The sequence below is a fragment of the Rhinopithecus roxellana genome, chromosome 11, assembly GCF_007565055.1.
Source record: "Rhinopithecus roxellana isolate Shanxi Qingling chromosome 11, ASM756505v1, whole genome shotgun sequence".
NCBI classification, from domain to species: Eukaryota; Metazoa; Chordata; class Mammalia; order Primates; family Cercopithecidae; genus Rhinopithecus; species Rhinopithecus roxellana.
The window spans coordinates 133,098,717-133,113,717 of NC_044559.1; the positions used below are offsets into that span (position 1 = coordinate 133,098,717).

The following is a 15,001-nucleotide window of genomic DNA, read 5'->3' on the forward strand; positions in this document are numbered from 1 at the left end:
TGTTTGTTTGTTGATTTATTTATTTATTTGAGACAGAGTCTTGCTCTGTTGCCCAGGCTGGATTGCAGTGGCGTGATCTCGGCTCACTGCAACCTCCATCTCCCAGGTTCAGGCAATTCTCATGTCTCAGCCTCCCAAGTAGCTGGGATTACAGGTGTGCAACACCATGCCTGGCTAATTTTAGTGTTTTTAGTAGAGCCAGGGTTTCGCCACGTTGACCAGGCTGGTCTCGAACTCCTGACCTCAGGTGATCACCCGCCTCAGCCTCCCAAAGTGCTGGGATTACAGGCGTGAGCCACTGTTCCTGGCTTGCAGAGCAAACTTTCTAAATTGATTGAGATCTGCTTAGATACTTTTGGGTTCACAAGTACAAAGAGAAGGTATTCATAGCAGCATCTATAACATATAGAGTTCTCTTCAAATGCAAAGTGGCATTCTTTTTTCTTTTTTCTTTTTTTGAGGCGGAGTCTCGCTCTGTCGCCCAGGCTGGAGTCAGTGGCGTGATCTCAGCTACACGCCTGTAGTGGCGTGACTACAGGCACCCGCCACCACGCCGGCTAATTTTGTTTTTGTATTTTTAGTAGAGACGGGGTTTCACTGTGTTAGCCAGGATGGTCTCCATCTCCTGACCTCGTGATCCACCCGCCTCGGCCTCTCAAAGTGCTGAGATTACAGGTGTCAGCCACCATGCCTGGCTGCAAAGTGGCATTCTTAAGTATTGATCCTTTCATTCTGTCTTCATATTTTTATTTCTAAATTACAGTAGGATTTAGAGCTCTTATTTTAAAGATGAAGTCCATAAGGTATTCTGCACATTCAGTGGTATTTATAATGTATTATTGTTGATCACTATTTTATATTTACCTTATTTTTTAAAGATTTACTCTTCTTAGAGTCAATCTCAGTCTTTGAAGAGCTTGGCTTAGTCGTAACTGTTCTTGCTGTACATTCCTAGGTTAAAGCTTTACAGACAAAGCATATTGTATCCCAAACAGACATAATTAGCAAATCACAAATGAAGATATTTACATAGGCCATTTAGGTTTATGCGGTTGTATAAGTTTTTTTTTTTTTTTTTTTTTTTTTGAGACAGAATCTCACTTTATTGCCCAGGCTGGAGTACAGTGGTGTGATGTTGGCTCACTGCAACCTCCCCATCCTGGGTTCAAGCAATTCTTCTGCCTCAGCTTCCGGAGTAGCTGGGATTATAAGCGTGCGCTACCACACTTGGCTAATTTTTGTATTTTTAGTAGAGATGAGGTTTCACTATATTGGCCAGGCTGGTCTTAAACTTCTGACCTGAAGTGATCCACCCACCTCAGCTTCCCAAATTGCTGGAATTTGGGAAAGAGCAACGGTGCCTGGCTTGTTGTATGATTAACTCATCCTAATAACAGCTTTTGCATGGTGGCGTGTCATTAAAGAAATTTAAAGTATTATGCCAGGTGTGGTGGCTCACGCCTGTAATCCCAGCCCTTTGGGAGGCCACGGTGGGCAGATCACGAGGTCAGGAGTTCGAGACCAGCCTGGCCAATATGGTGAAACCCCATCTCTACCGAAAATACAAAAATTAGCCGGGTGTGGTGGCAGTCTCCTGTAGTCCCATCTACACTGGAGGCTGAGGCAGAAGAATCACTTGAGCCTGGGAGGCGGAGGTTGCAGTGAGGTGAAATCATGCCACTGCACTCCATCCTAGGCGACAGAGCGAAACTCTGTTTCAAAAAAAAAAAAAGAAAAAGAAATTTAAAATATTTTATATATTGCATACAATTATATTCCTCCACAACTGTCTACTCTTCATCAAATCTGAGCATATTAATACACAAGCTTTCTTGTTTCTTCAGTTCCTCATTTCCTTATGAGGACTCCTGTGTCACAGAAAAATGACATTAAATAAATTTTTATGCTCTTTTGTTGTTAATCTGTCTTTTGTTGCAGGGGCCTCAGCTGTGAACCTGGGATAGATGGGGAAAAGATAAATTTCTTTTCCTACACATACATAGGGAAGTGTACATACATGAAACATATATGTACACTTTTTTCCTTCTTTTTTCATTCATTCTTTCTTTTCTTTTCTTTCTTTTCTTTCCTTTTCCTTTCCTTTCCTTTTCTGACAGGGTCTCATTTGCTCTGACTCCCAGGCTGGAGAGTAGTGGGACGAACATGGTTCCCTGAAGCCTTGACCTCCTGGACTCAAGTGATCCTCCCACCTCAGCCTCTTGAGTAGCTGAGACCACAAGTGCGCACCACTGCACTTGGCTAATTTATTTTTAGTTTTTGTAGATACAGGGTCTCCTTATTTTGCCCAGGCTGGTCTTGAACCCTGGGCTCAAGCAATGTAACCACCCTGGCCTCTCAAAATGTTGGGATTACAGGCCTGAGCCACTGCACTCAGCCTGTATGTACATTTAAGGAATAATCATAAAAGTGAACTTTATAGATACCCATCATCCAGGTCCAAAAAGAGCATTTCCTTCACACCGCACTGGAAGTCACCTGTGTTCTCTTTCCTGATCACAGCCTTCTTCTTTCCCTGAGCAGATAAGTTACCATCCTGACTTTTGGTAATAATCATTATCTGTTATCAAGGCCCCAAACATAATTTAGTTTTGTGTGTTTTTGAACTTGAATAGATGAAATTATACTGTTTATAGTAGTTCCCCCTTATCCACAGAGGGATATGTTCCAAGACCCTCAGTGGATGCCTTAAACATCAGGTAGTACTGAATGTGATTGCTGTCAATGGAAACATGTTTCTGTTTATGTCTTCTACTCACAAATTTAATGCTTTTCATATTTCAACTAAGCACTTACCATGCATTGTGGCCATAACATTTGCAGTTTAAGGTGTTATAAGAAAACTAGCATGAATTTCTTTTTTTTTTTGTTTTGTTTTGTTTTGTTTTGTTTTGTTTCAGAGTCTCCCTCTGTCCCCCAGGCTGGAATGCAATGGCATGATTTTGGCTCACTTGCAACTTCTGCCTCCTGGGTTCAAGCAATTCTCCTGCCTCAGCCTCCCAAGTAGCTGGGATTACAGATGTGCATCACCACGCCCAGCTAATTTTTGTGTTTTTAGTAGAGATGGGGTTTCACCATGTTGGCCAGACTGGTCTCGAACTCCCAGCCTCAAGTGATCCACCCACCTCGGCCTCCCAAAGTGCTGGGGTTACAGGTATGAGGCACTGTGCCCGGCCATAAATTTCTTTTTCTTTCCTCACAATTCCACAGAAAGAAGATTCATTTTTATTGTAGATCTTTTTTTTTTTTTTTTTTTTTTTTTTTTTAAGACAGAGTTTCACTCTTGTCACCCAGGCTGGAGTGCAATGGCACAATGTTGGCCCACTGCAACTTCCCATCCCAGATTCAAGCAATTCTCCTGCCTCAGCCTCCAGAGTAGCTGGGACTATAGGCGCCCGCCACCATGCCCCACAAATTTTTGTATTTTTTGGTAGAGACAGGGTTTCACCATGTTGACCAGACTGGTGTCGAACTCCTGACCTCAGGTGATCTGCTGGCCTCAACCTCCCAAAGTGCTGGGATTACAGGCCTGAGCCACCGTGCCTGGCCATGAATTTCTTTTTCTTTCCTCACAATTCCACAGAGAGAATATTCATTTTATTGTAGATCTTAGCAGCCTCAGCATATGATTCTTTTCTTATGAAGTCAAAAACTTTTATCTTTCCACTTAAAAGAAGCACTTTAATGAAGTCTAGTGAAGCCTACCAGGCCATTATCACTTTGTTTGAGAGTGTGTGTTTGTGTGCATAGGCGGGCGATAAACTTGGAGAATGAATTTCATACATTAGTATTGTGGTACATAATAGAAGTTGCCAATGTAAATAAGAAAGAGAGAGGAAGGAAGGAAGGACGGAAGGAAGGAAGAAGGGAGGGAAGGATGGAGGTAGGTTTTGGGTAATGCTAGCTTTACTGTTTCTCTTTGAGAAATCTGAATTGCTAGCATCACTACTCTTGGACTTTAGGACCTTTGTTAAGTAAAATAATATAACAACTGTGATGCTGGACAGTTGATCTGATAACCCAGAGGGCTCCTAAGTGACTCTAAGGGGCGTGTGGTGTGTAGAGCGTGGATATGCTGGATAAAGGGATGATTCATATTCCAGGTGGGATGGAGCTGCATGGTGCAGGGTTTCGTCTTGCTACTTAGAATAGTGCCTGATTTAAAACTTAAAAATTGTTTATTTCTAGGAATTCACATTTAATATTTTAAATATTAAAATTTAAGTATTTGCATTTAATACTTTTTAAATTTTACATTTAATAATTTGAATTTAAGACTTGTAAGTCCAATGTGCTTCATTGTTACACACATTATTGCTCTCTTCTCTCTTTTGGTGTTTAGGAATGCTTTGTGTTAACATGAAGGCCAGGGTGAGAGCTGCAAGAAAGGGAAAGATGAACCGAGGCATTTAGATTACCACCTACATTGGCTTGCCAAACAGAAGCTCTGCCTGGGGATAAAGATGAGGATAAATATAAGGCATTTGGTGTTTCCTTTGTGTCCTGACTTAGAAATCTGACCATGGACGATGGAACAGGAAGCTCACATTTAAGGGTGTATTAATAGCTCTCTTTAGTCTTGAGAAATATCAGTGAGGCTGAAAGTGCCTTGGAATGACTTTGCAGGTTTAAGATATGAATAGGAAAAAAAGAAAAAGGGAAGAAAAGGAGTAAGGAGAAAAGAAAAGGAGGGATTAGGGTTATATTTCACGGGGCTGGTAGAATGCTCTGAAATAGTTTTTTCCAGACCCTAATATTTAGTAATAAATTTTAAGGTAATAACTATTTTAATATTTCATTTTGGGGGCTATTCCTGGTTTAGGATCTAGTAAAAATAATCCTGACCTTTTCCCGTAACCATTATCAGGATTTCCTCTTGTAAGTGATTATATGCATCTCAGAAAAACATTAATGGTTATTCTTTTTATGGATATATTTGATTAAGCTAATCTGTAGGGGTTAGTGGAGACAGATTAAGAATGTATTTTGAGGTCCAGCATGGTGGCTGACACCTGTAAACCTAGCACTTTGGGAGGCTGAGGTGGATGGATCACTTGAGGTCAGGAGTTCAAGACCAGCCTGGCCAACATGGTGAAACCCTGTTTCTACTAAAAATACAAAAATTAGTGGGGCGTGGTGGCAGGCGCCTGTAGTCCCAGCTACTTGGGAGGCTGAGGCAAGGGAATTGCTTGAATCTGGGAGGCAGAGGTTGCAGTGAGCCAAGATCATGCCACTGCATTCCAACCTGGGCCACAGAGCAAGGGTCCCATCTAAAATATATATATATATATATTTGCTGTGTATATATATATATACAACATATATATATATTGAAAGATGAAGTTTAAGTAGCTCCTCTACCTCTTTTTCTTTTTTTTTTTCTTTTTTTTTTTTGAGCTGGAGTCTCACTCTGTTGCCCAGGCTGGAGTGCGGTGACGCGATCTCCGCTCACTGCAAGCTCCGCCTCCTGGGTTCACGCCATTCTCCTGCGTCAGCCTCTGGAGTAGGTGGGACTACAGGCGCCCGCCACCATGCTCGGCTAATTTTTTTGTATTTTTAGTAGAGACGCGGTTTCACTGTGTTCGCCAGGATGGTCTCGATCTCCTGACCTCGTGATTCGCCCGCCTCGGCCTCCCAAAGTGCTGGGATTACAGGCGTGAGCCATGGTGCCCGGCCGCTCCTCTACCTCTCTTATCCCAGTGATAGATATTTTATTTTTGTTTTGTTAATTCCTCTATTCTGTACACAAAATAGGGATGGATGTGCTGACTAATAGTGTTAGGTAATTGTAATGCTTTTCGTTCTGGTTAGTTTTTCATATCTCTAACAGTAATTCTCAACTGGGGTTTCATGTCTGAACCACAGAATGCAGACAATGATTTCGGTGGTTATTTTCACAGTTCTCCTTGCATTGGTACATAACTGCAGATTGAGCATCCTTAATCCAAAAATTTGAAATCTGAAATGCTCCCAAATCTGAAACTTTTTGACCGCTGACATGATGCTACAAGTAGAAAATGCCACACCTAACCTCTTGTGACGAGCTGCAGTCACGGCGCAGGCGCACAACACACAGTTTATTCAGTGGCCCCAAGGGAAAGGAGACCATCCAGCCTCCTTCGGCTGCAATATATCTTTTGTGCACAATGTATGCAAACTTTGTTTCATGCAAAAATTACAAAAAATGTTGTATAAAATAACCTTCAGGCTATATGTATAAGGTATATATGAAGGATAAATGAATTTCATGTTTAGACGTGAAATTTTATCTGACTGTATACTTCTGAACCACACACTTAAAAATGATTAACACAATAAATTTAATGATATATATTTCATGTTCTATCCCTAAGATATCTCATTGGATGTATTTGCAAATATTCCAAAATGCAAAAAAATCTAAAAGTCCAAGACACTTACGGTCTCAAGCATTTCAGATGAGGGATACTCAGCCTGTATTACTATTCTAGATGCATAAGCCCAAGAATGCCTTAAGTCTCTCATGGAACCCCTGTTGAGAAAGGCTACAAGATGTCGGTAGCCATGCTTTGCGGTTGACTCTCCACCATAGCTACATAGGGATGACACAGACTGAAACGGATGAAAGATATCAAGTAGGAAGGATTATGGGAATTTTTACCTATTTTGTACTGTTTCGGAGAATAGCAATTTAGATGTAATTGAGTATTCCTCAAGAAATATGAAATATGTATATTCATTGTGATAGAATCTGGGTAAATGATGTTTATAAATGGAAAATGCCATACAGTGTGAAATAAAATGTTTTTAAATTAATAGACTTTTGGGGGAGCAGTTCTAGGTTTACAGAAAAAACTGAGCTAAAAGTACGTACCCCTTCATCGTGCCCCGCAATTTTCCCTATTTTTATCTTGCATTAGTGTGATACATTTATTAAAATTGATGAGCCAATATTGAAATATTATTATTAACTAAAGTCCATAGTTTACATCAGGGTTTACTCTTTGTGTTGTTTGTTCTTTGTGTTGGTTTTTGTCTTTTTTTTTTCTTTTTGAGACAGAGTCTTGCTCTGTCACCCAGGCTGGAGTGCAGTGGTGCCATCTTGGGTCATTGCAACCTCTGCCTCCTGGGTTCAAGCAATTCTCCTGCCTCAGCCTCCCGAGTAGCTGGGATTACAGGCACCTGCCACCATGCCTGGCTAATTTTTGTATTTTTAGTAGAGACAGGGTTTCACCATGTTGGCCAGGCTGGTCTCAAACTCCTGACCTCAAGTTGGTCCACCCACCTCGGCCTTCCAAAGTGTTGGGGATTATAAGTGTGAGCCACTGTGCCTGGGTTTTTTTTTTTTCCTTCAGTATTTTTCTGACTATTTTTCCATGTTTGTTTTTCCATATAAACTTGTTTAACTCCATAACAAATAAAGCATATTGGTACTTTTATTGAGAGTACATTAAATCTATACATTTGCTTAGCAAAAAGGGTTTATGATATTGAGTTACCTTCTTTAAGTAAAATGTAGACTCCATTTGAGTCTTCAGAAGAAGCATTTCCTCATTTAGAGTTGTTTATTCCTATTTGGTCTTCTTTTCTGTTGCTGTTGTAACTGAGATTTCCACTACCATTATGCCCATTTTTTTTTTTTTTTTTCCTAAGACGGAGTTTCACTTAGTCGCTCAGACTAGAGTGCAGCGACACAATCTCGGCCCATTGCAACCTCCACCTCCCGGGTTCAAGCAATTTTTCTGCCTCGGCCTCCCGAGTAGCTGGGATTACAGGCGCCTGCCACTACGCCCAGCTAATTTTTATATTTTTAGTAGACACAGGGTTTTACCATGTTGGCTAGGATGGTCTTGAACTCCTGACCTCGGGTGATCTGCGCTCCTCGACCTCCCAAAGTGCTGAGATTACAGGCGTGAGTCGCTGCGCCCAGTCCATTATGTCCTGTAACAGATTATTGTTTTTATACATGAAGGCTATTGATTTCTGTACGTTAATTTCATGACTTGCCACCTTAGTGGAATTTTTTGTTGTTTGAGTTAGCTTTACAATGAATTCTTTAAGGCATTGGCTCAACCTGGTCTGATTTTTCCCCCAAGGGCAACTTGTTAATGTCTAAAGTCATTTTTGGTTGTTATAACTGGGTGGAGATGGTGCTGCTGGCATCTAGCATTTGAAAGCCAGAGGTGGTGCTAAACATCCTACAATGCATAGGACAGCCCCCCACAGCCAAGAATTATCTCTTCAAAAAGACAATAGTGCCATGCTTTGGGAAACTGTGTTTTCCAGGTTTACTATCATATCATTTTCGAATAGAAATGGTTTTAGTTCCTCTTTGCCAATTCTTATGTCTAATTGAGTTTTCTTGTCTAACTACACTAACCAATTCGTATTATACTATATTGAACAGTGGTGGAAATAGTGGCCATACTTGCATTGTTCCTATTCTTAGTGGAAATGCCTTTGGTATTTCTTCATTAAAGAAGATACTGGCTTTAGAGCTAAAGTGTGTGTAATTGGGGAGAAAATGTAAGTTTTTTTTTTCGTTTCCCTCATAGATTCTTAGTTGAGACTCTCTCTCTATTAGTCCATTCTTGCACTGCTATAAAAAAAAAAAAAAAAACACCTCAGACTGGGTAATTTATGAAGAAAGAATTGACCCACAGTTCTGCAGGCTGTACAGGTAGCATGGCTGGGGAGTTCTCGGGAAACATTCAATTATGGCAGAAGTTAAAGGGGAAGCAGGCTCATCTTCACATGGCCAGAGCAGGAGAGAGAGAAGCGGGGGAAGTACTACACACTTTTAAACAGCCAGATCTCATGAGAACTCACTCACTGTCACAGAACAGCAAGGAAAAAATCTGCCCCCCATGATCCAGTCACCTCCCATGAGGCACCTCCTCCAACACTGGCAATTACAATTCAACGTGAGATTTGGGTGGGGACATAAATCCAAACTATGTCACTTTCAAAAACAAAAATCAGATTAACAAGAAAAAGACAAGTTTATTGACCCATGCTGTACCTATCACACAGGAGAAACCTCAGTTTAAAAGTGTTTTTCTCTCAAAGAAGTGGCTTAGGGACCTTGCTTAAATAGTATTTTTTAAAATTAAAATTAAAATTTAAAATGTATTTATTTATTTATGAATGATAGAGTCTCACTCTGTAGCCCAGGCTGGAGTGCAGTGGTGCGATCTCAGCTCACTGCAACCTCCACCTCCCAGGCTCAAGCCATTCTCGTGCCTCAGCCACCCAAGTAACTGGGATTACAGACGTGCACCACCATTCCCAGCTAATTTTTTTTTTTTTTTTTAAGTAGAGACGGCATTTCACCATGTTGCCCAGGCTAATCTCGAATCCCTGGCTTCAAGTGATCTGTGTGCCGTGGCCTTCCAAAGTGCTGTGATTACAGGTGTGAGCCACTGCGCCTGGCCTTTTTTTTGTTTTTTGTTTTTGTTTTTTTAGACAGGCTGCCACTCTGTTGTCTAGGCTGGAGTGTAGCGGCATGATTCCTCACTGTAACCTGGAACTCCTGGGCTCAAGATATCCTCTCACCTTAGCCTCCTGAGTAGCTAGGACTACAGGCACACACCACCATGTCTGGCTAATTTTTTATTTTTTGTAGACTGGGGTCTTGCTGTATTGGCTAGTCTTATACTCCTGGACTCAAGCATTCCTCTTACCTCAGCCTCCCAAGGCACTGGGATTACAGACACTTTTGACAAAAAGTGTTTTCCGAGTTAACGTAGACCTACTTTTACTTGTGATACTTTTCTGTTAACCTTAGGCTCTATTGCTAGTTCTCTTCTTTATTATTCATGGCATTTTTCTCAGTCTGCCTTTGCTCGAAGAGTCTTGAGGTGAAAGATGTAGGGGAGGAGCATGAGAGGTCGTGCCCTGAGATTTGGTGCTTTTTCTCTTACTGCTTAGTATTATTTTGAAGTTTAGGCATCCTGTCTTCAAAACATGCTGGGGTTGTGGTTTTCACGCAGTGTTATTTTCCCCTTATTGTTTTTGCATTGTTTTTGGAGAAAATAATGGAAGAGAGAGACAGGCATGTGCCATAGTCTTCAACTACACCTGTTGTCTTTAAAACACACACATTTCATAGAAAAACCTCAACCGAACAAAATGATTTCATATTTTGCTTTGATGATTAAGATTTAAATTAATATTCCAGGAGCCTTTAGGTTTAGAAAATCCCAAGTGAATAATCAAATACAGTCAGCTATTCATATCTATGGATTCTTTTTTTTTTGAGATAGAGTCTCGCTCTGTTGCCCAGGCTGGAGTGCAGTGGCACAATCTTGGCTCCCTGCAACCTCCATCTCCTGAGTTCAAGCGATTCTCCTGCCTCAGCCTCCTGAGTAGCTAGCTGGGATTACAGGCAGCCACCACCATGCCCAGCTAAATTTTTGTATTTTTAGTAGAGATGGGGTTTCACCATGTTGGTCAGGGTAGTCTTGAACTCCTGACCTCAGGTGATCCACCTGCCTTGGCCTCCCAAAGTGCTGGGATTACAGGTGTGAGCCACAGTACCTGGCCTTTATCCATGGGTTCCTTCTTCATGGATTCAACCAACCATGGATTAAAAATATTTGATGCTGGGCATGGTGGCTCACAACTGTAATTCCAGAACTTTGGAGGCTGAAGTGGGAGTGTGACTTGAGCTCAGGAGTTCGAGACCAGCTTGGGCAACATAGCAAGACCTCATCTCTACTAAAAATAAAAATAAAAATTAGCTGGGTGTGGTGGTGTGTATCTGTAGTCCAAGCTACTCAGAGGCAGAGGCAAGAGGACTGCTTGACCCTGGAAGAGAGAGGCTGCAGTGAGCTATGACTATGCCACTGCACTCCAGCCCAGGCAACAGAGCGATACCCTGTCTCAAAAAAAAAAAAAAAAAAAAAATTGAAAAAAAATAATTAAAAAACAATACAGCAGTGAAAAGTAATACAAATTAAAAATACAATGTATAACAACTATTTACATAGCATTTACACTGTATTACATATTATAAGTTATCTAGGGATCGTTTAGAATATATGACAGGATGTGCATAGTTTGAATGTAAATATTATACCATTTTACATAAGATACTTTTGAGCATCTGGGATTTTGGTGTCTATGAGTGTCCTGGAACCTATCCCTTGCAGATACTGAGGGATGACTGTACTGATTAACTGGTTAACAGCAACTTATTGGATTAACCCGATAGTAAGCATTGTTTAAACAGAAACATTTAAAATAATTTTTTTTTTTTTTTTTGAGACAGAGTCTCGCTCTGTCGCCTAGGCTGGAGTGCAGTGGTTCAAGTGATTCTCCTGCCTCAGCCTCCCGAGTAGAAGGGATTACAGGCACATGCCACCGTGCCTGGCTAATTTTTGTGTTTTTAGTAGAGACAGCGTTTCACCATGTTGGCTAGGCTGGTCTCGAACTCCTGGCCTCAGGTGATCCACCTGCCTTGGCCTCCCAGAGTGCTGGGATTATAGGCGTGAGCCATCAGACCTGGCCTAAAATGAAATTTTAGGTTACATGCTAAAATTCTGTCATTGCTGGTGTTGCTACAAGGTATATAAAGTGAGGATAAAATGTTTGAACTCTAAAACAGGGTTTAAAGTTGAAGTGTGTCTTAGCTTTTGATAAAAAATGAACTTACTAAAAATACAAAAATTAGCTGCGCATGGTGGCGGGCACCTATAGTCCCAGCTGCTCAGGAGGCTGAGGTGTGAGAATCACTTGAACTGGGAGGTGGAGGCTGCAGTGAGTGAAGATTGCACCACTGCACTCTAGCCTGGGGAACACAAGGAAACTCTGTCTCAAAAAAAAAAAAAAAAAAAAAAAGAACCTAAAACCAAAGGTGTTTGAGAGAGGTGGAGAGTAAAACATGGTTTTCCACAAATGCTTTCTTCCAGGCTATTCCTCTGTCCTTTTGCTTCCATGCACCCTGATCTTTTCCTTGTGCAAATCAGTATTTTCTCGGTTCTAATTTCCTTTGGAGCAGGGTTTAAGCTTTCCTTATTGATGGCTCATTTTTTTTTCATCCTGTAGTTTTTTAATGGCTCTTAGGTACATTAAAAAATATTTATTAGGCCCAGTGTGGTGACTCACACCTATAATCCCAGCACTTTGGGAGGCTGATGTAGGCAGATCACTTGAGTTCAGCAGCTCAAGACCAGCCTGGGCAACATAGTGAGACCCCATCGCTACAAAAAATGGCCAGCTGTGTGGCATGTGCCTGTAGTCCCAGCTACTCAGAGGCTGAAGTGGGAGCGTTGCTTGAGCCCAGGTGGTGGAGGCTGCAGTGAGCCATCATTGCACCACTGCACTCCAGTCTGGGCAACAGAGTGAGACCCTATCTCCAAAAAAAAAAAAAGGATGTATTAACTATTAAAGCTCTATAGCTACTTAATTTCCAAGACTTGGATTGAAAATTAAGTTGGAGATGATATTTTATGGAAATTTTACATATTGAAACCTTATGTATGATCTGAACACATTAACACATTATAGAGGTTTTAGACGTCATTGTTTCTGTAATTACCTGAATGGTTGGTTTTTGCTTTAAATAAGTGTTTCTTTGGTTGATTTATTTTTTCTTTTTCTTTTCCACATTTTGTTTTTCTGTGCAGTTATTTGGAAGAGCAGATTTTCACCCTTTACTACTTCACCAGACGTAAGTTTCAGGTTTTATTGTTGCAGTAAAAAGGCTCTATGGTGTTTTAAGAAGGTGAACCATGGAGGTTCTTGGTGCACAAAGGACTGTTTCAGAGAGTATCAGAAGGTGAAGTACTGTGGAATGTTGACCTGCTTTTTGATAGCATCTTTCTTTAACAAGAACTTGTGCAAAGCTTCTGTCTCAAACCTAACATTTCTATGAGATGATTCTTGTTTCTGTAATTATCATTTTATACTGTAGAGATTGTGTAACTTAAATTAACTTTACATTCTCATCCAGATCATTTAAAATAGCTTTCTCTGCTATTGGAAGATACTTCTCAGAACAACCTTAGCTGAAGTGTGAGCTTTTCTCATTTATTCTGTCACTGTCACTTTAAGCTATGAAATGTATCTTTTCTGGACATGAATGTTAATCTCTACTGTATTTTGACGGTCATTCCGGTGTCTTCATTGAAGAACTGGCAATATTCATTTCATCTAAAAAAATCTATAGAGATGTTTTAAAAATGATTTGGCATAATTAAAATCTAATATAGTGTCATGTTTTGAGCAGTATTATAGTTGTACAGTACACAGTGTATTTCTAGTAGCTTATCCCATTCCTCGAATAGTTTCATCTATATATTATCATCTAGCAACAAAATGTTAGAGGACTGTAAGATAATGCATTCAGGCCAGGTGAGGTGGCTTATGCCTGTCATCATGCCTTGGGAGGCCAAGGCAGACGGATCACTTGAGGTCAGGAGTTCAAGACCAGCCTGGCCAACATGGTGAAACCCCATCTCTACTAAAAATACAAAAATTAGCCAGGTATGGTGGCACACACTTGTAGTCCCAGCTACTTGGGATACTGAGGCAGGAGAATCACTTGAACCTGGGAGGTGGAAGTTGCAGTGAGGTAAGATGGCACTACTGCATTCCAACCTGGGCAATAGAGGAAGACTCTGTCTCAAAAAAAAAAAAAAGATAATCCATTCAGCCAAACTATTTTGTGAAGAATAGTTAGCTGTTTCCTACCCCAAATAATCTTCCTTGAAGCCTATGTTGAGCCCTTTCCACTTCCCAACCTAATGTAATTGAATCCCTGTTAATGTGTTCTTGTAACCCTTGCTTTTTTTTTTTCTGCCTTGTATTATGGCTGTTTTTGTTTTTTCTTTTTTGTTAACAGACAGGGTCTCACTGCATTGCCCAGCCTGGACTGCAGTGCTGTTCACAGGCCTAATCCCACTACTGATCAGCATGGGAGTTTTGGCCTGCTCTGTTTCTGACCTGGCCTGATTCACCCCTCCTTAAGCAACCTGTTGATGTTACCATATTGATGCTGAACTTACTGCGGACACCTGATGGGCATGTAGCACACTATAGCCCAGAACTCCTGGGCTCAAATGATCTTCCTGCCTCAGCTTCCTGAGTAGCTGGGACTACACGCACATGCCACAGTGCCTAGTGGTTCTTTTTTTTTGAGACAAAGTCTTGCTGTGTCACCCAGGCTGGAGCACAGTGGCATGATCATGCCTCACTGTAGCCTTGACCTCCTGGGCACAAGTGATCTTCCCACCTCAGACTCCTGACTGGTGGGGACTACAGGCTTGTGCCACCATGCCCAAGTAATTTTTTTAAAATTTAATTTTAAAAAACTAATTTTTTTGTAGAGACAAGGTTTTGCCATGTTGTCCAGGTTGGTTTTGAACTCTTGAGCTCAAGCAATCCACCCACCTTTGCCTCCCAAATTGCTGGGATTACAGGCATGAGCCATTGCTCCCAGCTGCTTTATGGTTATTTGAATAGTTTTATCTTCACTACTAAATTATAAGGTGTTGGTGGGCAAAGACTATGTCTTGTTCATCTTTGTGCCTCTGGCTGTGTCCTTGCAAAACTTTGCTCAATAAATAATGATCTGAATGAAATAATGATAAATGGACATTTTAGATTATGATTTGCTTAAATGGATGAGACTAATATAGGATGCTGTCTCATTAAAAACCACTCAGGGCTGGGCGTGGTGGCTCACACCTGTAATCCCAGCACTTTGGGAGGCTGAGGCGGGCGGGTCACCTGAGGTCAGTAGTTCGAGACCAGCCTGACCAACATGGTGAAATCCCATCTCTACTAAAAATACGAAATTAACCAGGCGTGGTGGCACGTGCCTGTAATCCCAGTTACTAGGAAGCCTGAGGCAGGAGAACCTGGGAGGCAGAGGTTGCAGTGAGCTGAGATCGCACCATTGCTCTCCAGCCTGGGCAACAAGAGTGAAACTCCGTCTGAAAAACAAAAAACAAAAACAAAAACACTCAGGATGGCCTTGTTTCTCCAGAATGTACAAAGT

General features: G+C 41.2%; 1 protein-coding gene across 4 annotated transcripts in view; it reads left to right on the forward strand.

The window, feature by feature from the left end:
- Window positions 1-15,001, forward strand: part of MICU1 (mitochondrial calcium uptake 1) — a 265,058-nt gene that overhangs the window by 23,441 nt on the left and 226,616 nt on the right. Inside the window, exon 2 of one of the 4 annotated variants that reach the window (XM_010373067.2) lies at window positions 12,627-12,670. The exons of the other annotated variants lie outside the window; for them this stretch is intronic. The gene's annotated coding sequence lies outside the window, so the exon portion shown is untranslated. The remainder of the gene's footprint in view (window positions 1-12,626; window positions 12,671-15,001) is intronic. 4 annotated transcript variants of the gene reach the window in all.